The following is a 5,980-nucleotide window of genomic DNA, read 5'->3' on the forward strand; positions in this document are numbered from 1 at the left end:
GCGACTCCTTGGGCAGCTAGTGTGCGACCCCGTCGTGGGGCCTCAGCGCCCGTGGCATGACGGGACATGTAGTGCCGGGCGGGGCGGCGGCGCGGTCGGAGCGGAGCTCAGCCCGGCGCTCTGGGGTTGTGTGCTCGATGTCCCGCTGGTGGCCGGCGTGTCCCGCCACTGGGACTGCGGTGCTCCTTGGCTTAGACCCGCAGAAATCTAGCGCCATTCCTCAGCCCAGACCCGTACAAGCGGCTGTCGTGTCGCCTTCCCTTCACCCCCCCGACTGACTCCTTACTGCCCCTTTCTTCCCCGGCGTATCAGGACTACGGTGCTTCCAGAGAATCACAGAATCAGTTGGGTGAAAAAAGACCTGACATCACCGAGTCCAACCTAATGTGCTCTAGGATGACCCTGCCTGTGCAGGGAGGTTGGACCAGATGATCCCGTGTGGTCCCTTCCAGCCTGAGCTGTTCTGTGACTCTGATTCTGTGACTGCTAGGGCTAAACCAACGCACAAGCGGCAGAGCAAGCTGTGAAAAATATATATTTCACATATATATTATGCTATATACATAGAATCACAGAATCAGTTGGGTGAAAAAAGACCTGACATCACCGAGTCCAACCTATGGCTGAACACCACCATGTCAACCAGACCTTGGCACTGAATGCCACGTCCAGGGACACTAAAAACACTTCAGCACTTCCAGGGATGGTGACTCCATCACCTTCCTGGGGAGCCCATCCCAATGTCTAACTGTGACGGACTTTCTGTGAAGAAATTCCTCCTCACGTCCAACCTAAACCTTCCCTGGCACAGCTTTTGAGACTGCCTGTCTACTCCTGTCCCCTTAGTGCCCCTTTCCTCCCCGGCACGTCAGGATCCAGGCGCTCTCCTTCCAGGCAAGGCGACTGGCAGCAGCCCCCATTGCAGTGCCAGGTGCCGCGTTACTCCCCTTAGTGCCCATCCACGTGGTGTGCCAGGGGAAGGAGGCCAGGGAGGATGGCAAACTGACACTGAGACAGGGTCTGGAAACTGGAGACACTAACTGTACACCGAAAAGATCTGATAGTGAAGCCACCTGATACCAGGAAAAGAAATCTGAGAAGCAGCAGATGTAGCTGCTGGTACAGAGACAAATTCCCAAACTCAGGTTATTTGCATCCTATGTTTAGTCAGGCCTGGTAAAAATTAAGTTTCTTCTACTGGAGACTTAGTGTGAGTGTTCTCAGGACACGCTGCAGGACTGAGCACGAAGGAGAGGGATGCACACTGTAAATATTTCCCAGCACAGAGGGCACTTGATGCTTCTCTTCTTATGATGATAAGCTACAAAAAGTCTGCTTGCCTGCTAGATTCGTACTTCCCTACACATGCATCCTGATGGATTCCTCCGACGTGTTTAAAATAGGGATGGGTTTTGCAAATCCCCAAATCAAAAGGTTTGCAAATCATCAGTCTTGCTGCTCTGCTGCTAGATCTCATTTCTTGTCACAGCTGTTGCCTGTTTTAGTAGCTGATTCCCAAGGAAACAAAGCTCATATGAGCACAAAGGCAGAGTGTTTGCAGCCTTTGTGTGTGGGTGTGCGTGTATGCCTGTCCTTCCTCCCCACCCTTAATAATTTTTTAATCTGTTGGTCAACTGGTCAATCTGATTTGACAGAGGGAAAGAGCCTCCAGGAGTGATTATAAACATCCTGAGTAAGGAAAAATTTTTGGGTGGAACTTGCACCTTACTAGAAATCAGATAAGCCCAGCTGTGAAATGCAAATGCTTTAAAGTGGAAAGTTAGCAGAGACCAGCCTGTGGGAGTTCTGGAAGAGCAGGGACACCAGCACAGTATCAGGTCTTTTGTATTTAACAAATAAACAAAGACAGCTTTTGACAAACTTGAATATCAGGTGAATCCATCTACAGATTCAGGAGGACAGTAAATCACCTCACTCAGACAGCAGAGGAGTAAAACTTTGACAGTGAGCTTTAAAGTCTGCAGGCAGCCAAGCAGGAGTTGCTCAAACCTCGTGTTTTCAACTGTTGAGAACATGTGACTGTCATGCAGTGTTCAAAATTATTCAGAAGTGTAACATAAAACGTCTCTCCAATTTCCTAATCTGAGAAAACAGATTTCAATCACACTTGAAAAACAGAGGACAAAGAGAATCCCAGCAGAACTTCCTCAGGCCTGCATAGTGAGTTGTGCAACAGCTTGATTGCTGCCCTACCAGCTGCACAGGAGATTTCTGCTTTCTATGGGGCAAAATCAGGACATGAAATTATTTGTGTCGGTGTTATCGCTGCACACATTCAGGCACAGCCTTTTGTTTTAGAAGATGTACAAAACTGCTTTTGGAAACACATACCTTTTTTTTTTAAACTGTGCTATTTCCCTGTTCTTGGCAGCTCTTTGGACAAAAAGCAGAGTTGTTTTGGTTATATCGATGTCGCAGGAGAGTGGAAAGAGTGTCTGCTTTTGAATGCTTCCCAGCAGTGGAGAATTTTCAGCCAATTGTAGGGAGTGAAGGTCAGGTCTTCAGCTGATTTTTATTGGATTTAGTGACACTTTGCACGTGCACTGAGATACTCAACTTGTTTAACTTCTATTGGATGCTGTTGTGAAAAAGAACTGGTTGGGGTTTTTCTTCCGAAACAATCCACTTAAACGTGGCAGTGTTAAACCACTTTGGTAACAGGTTAGTTGCAGTATTTTTCATTTTCTTCTAGCTGGTATTTAAACCTTTTCCCTTCCCCTTACAGTTTTGTGTTCTTTATGCCTGAAGAGAACGGCACCTGTACCTCCACAAGTGTGAAGGTGGAATAGTAACATTTTGAAGGAGGAATTGGTAGGAGAAAGGAGTTGTGAGGATTTAGAGTAGAGCAAAACCCTAAATCCCAAAACCCAAACAAGCTAACAACAAACCAACAAGGTTTTCTCAGAGACTTAAGGTCACACTAAGATGTTGTATATGGGTTGCACATGACTGTGCTCCAGATCCTAAGACAAGGCTGGTAACTCAGCTTTCACGTGGGAAATAAGTGTTTTCCAAGACTCAGGGCTGTGAGGACAGTGCACGGGTGCATAGACCAGACAGGATCTGTGCCTTTCTCAGTGGGGAAACCAACTGAAAACAACCACTGTAGGGGGTTGGAACTTCTCCATTCATTTTATCCCTGAAGTCTGCTGCTTTGTGTTGAGGTGAATTCTCTGTGTGTGGAGACACAAGGTTTGACTCTGTGTTTCTTAGAAGGCTGATTTATTATATTATACTAAAATACTACATAAAAACTATACTAAAAGAACAGAGAGAAAGAAAGATCAGAAGGCTACAAAGAACAGGAATAGAATAGAATGCATAACAAAATCCTGTGACTGCTCACAGCCTTGGCACAGGTGGCTGTGACTGGTCATCAATCAAAAACAATCCACATGGATCAATGGAAGATGCCCCTGTTGCATTCCACAGCAGCAGACAGTTATTGTTTACATTTCTTTCCTGGGGCTCCCAGCTCCTCAGGAGGGGAAAAAATCGTAGGAAAGGATTTTTAATAAAATATCATAGCTACAGCTTTGAGCAATGACCTGCTTCAGCAACACTCCTACACAATGTCCTTCAGTGAGGCTTCTGGTCCTCTGCAGTACTGTCAGCAGAGACCACCTCAACATGGCACTTAAGGAAAGAAATCCTTCCTTTCCTGTAAAAGCCCAAGTTCAACACTGACTCAGCTGAACTCTGTGAAGGGCAGGCAGAGGAGTGTCGTGGGTCCAGCTCAAGAACCACACTAGTGAGGCTGCTTCAACACCTACAGCTTCAAATACTGGAGCTGCACAGAGGTAGGACCCAGGTGATTTGTCAGACACATGAAATTACCATTTCTTTCTGCCCTCAGTCATTTTGATGTAGCTCTGTGGAAACTGTTTAAGATCCCTGGGATCCCTGGCAGAGCTCATGGTGTAGCTCTTCATGCCCCTGTATGGCTTGTATAGCTTTAGAGACAAATGCTATCTTTGTGGTGCCCTCCCATGTTAAAATAACCAACCTGGGAATGTCTCCTAAAGTTTCTGCTAAAGCAGAATAGCGCAATGGGTAGTTAGACCTGGAATTATCCCGGCGTATCCTTTTGGGTTTCATTTTATCTCATGACATGGCGCAGTACTCTTAGAGCAAGATTGTGAGGTTGCCTTGGAGATGGAGGGCTTAGCTACAGGGCAAGCTGTCACACTGAAACGTTCCCATTAGCCAGGGTAACTGTGAAAGCTTTCCACAAACAATTGAGCGAAGTGAAGTGACAAAAAGCTTATGAAACAGTCACAGGGGAATTGCATAAACTGGGGTCAGATGTTCAATTTGAGACTGTTCCATGACCGAGGAGTTTCGCAGCTGGTTGACAAAAGGAAGAGGGAAGTCAGCTGGTCTCTAGCTGTTATAACAACAACCTGTTATGTTTCTCAGGCAACAGAGATGCCCACAGCAGTGGCAGGATGGATCAGGAGGATGATTTCCTAATTTCCTGGAACAAGGTTTGAAAGCTGTGAATATTTTACTGCTGGTAGAATTTGAGATTTCAGGATGCAAGTGTTAATACACGATGGTGCAGCCTTTGAATGGATTAGCAGGAAGACTTTAGGAATGCACCATCGATTTAGCTGACTTGTAAACGAGTGAGTGGAAAAAAGGACAGAGAGAACACACAGATTTGCTGCAACATCCATCTGCAAAAAAAAAAAAAAAGATACCAAACTATGCATCATCTTTACTCCTAATGTTTAGTTTATATCTTCCAAGGGAAAACTGGCAAGTGACCGGCTGTGAATAATGTACCCATGGGGAAAGTTTGTTTCTAAACATGAACAGTTAGTGCCTGGCTTATGTCTGGGTGGGTGTGCTGACTATTTAATAAAGATTTCATTCTTCTGAGGCAACCACATAAAAGAATTGCTTTGGAGGAATTCAAGGTGAGAATATCTTTATTTTGCATCAACACCAACACCCTTAATGCAGTAGAAGTGAAATGCAGAAATTAACCTTTCTCCTTCATCTGTCCTATGCTCTGCTCTGTGTCTGAGCCCCTTGCAAAGTCTAACTGAAATTATATAATCCTTTTTATTTCTAGCTGCTCCAGATTGTTAAATGTAGGCTTTTCTGCCACAGCATGGAGGCAGGACAGAGAAAATGTAAGAGCTAAACTTATAATGTGTTGTAGTTTTGGAAAAGATGCTGGTGGAGTAAGAGCTGCAAACAAAGAAAACCTAAAATGTTTCCTTTAGCTTTGGGAGTCAGAAGAATGAGAGCCAAGGGTATGGCTCTCATCAGAAAAGGTAAATCCAATTACATAACAGCAGAATTTGCTTGGGGTGGTTTTTTTTTTTTTGGTTTGTTGTTTTTTGGTTTTTTTGGGGTTTTTTTTTTTTTTTGGTTGGTTGGTTGGTTGGTTTTGGTATGCATGCCTAGGTCTCTCGTCTGAACCATATGAACCTTAAAGAATCTCAGATGCTTTTCAGTTCCTACAGCCCTCAGGACCCCCTTCTGCCCCTGCACTGCAGTGCCAAATACATATTCTCCTTCAGCCTCTTGGTCCTCTCCAGTGCTGCAGCTTGGAAGTAATGTCTCTTGGCAAAGGAGTTAATCTGATTCATCTGCACTTAACTCTCTATGAGAAGGAATCTGAGAATAGCCTTTGTGTCTACATCTGAGAGAGGCAATATATTATATTATATATGGAAAGCCCTTATTCACACCTATGTAAATCAGGAATAATTACCTTTAAATTGGGTGCCATTGAGATGACTATCAAGTCTTGAGAATTCCCAATGTACAGAATATTTTATGCTGCGGTATAGGGAGGGCCAAAAAAACACAGCAAGGCTTAGGTAGTTAGAGAAATGCTTTCCTAACAATTCCCACCAAAAAGTTCTGTTAAAAAAGCAGTTAAGGTTGCTCCAGGGCAAAACACACCCACACAAGAAATGACAGGTTAGGGGAACCTTCCCTG

The sequence above is a fragment of the Pyrgilauda ruficollis genome, unplaced genomic scaffold (genome assembly GCF_017590135.1).
Source record: "Pyrgilauda ruficollis isolate IOZ18807 unplaced genomic scaffold, ASM1759013v1 scaffold101, whole genome shotgun sequence".
NCBI lineage: Eukaryota > Metazoa > Chordata > Aves > Passeriformes > Passeridae > Pyrgilauda > Pyrgilauda ruficollis.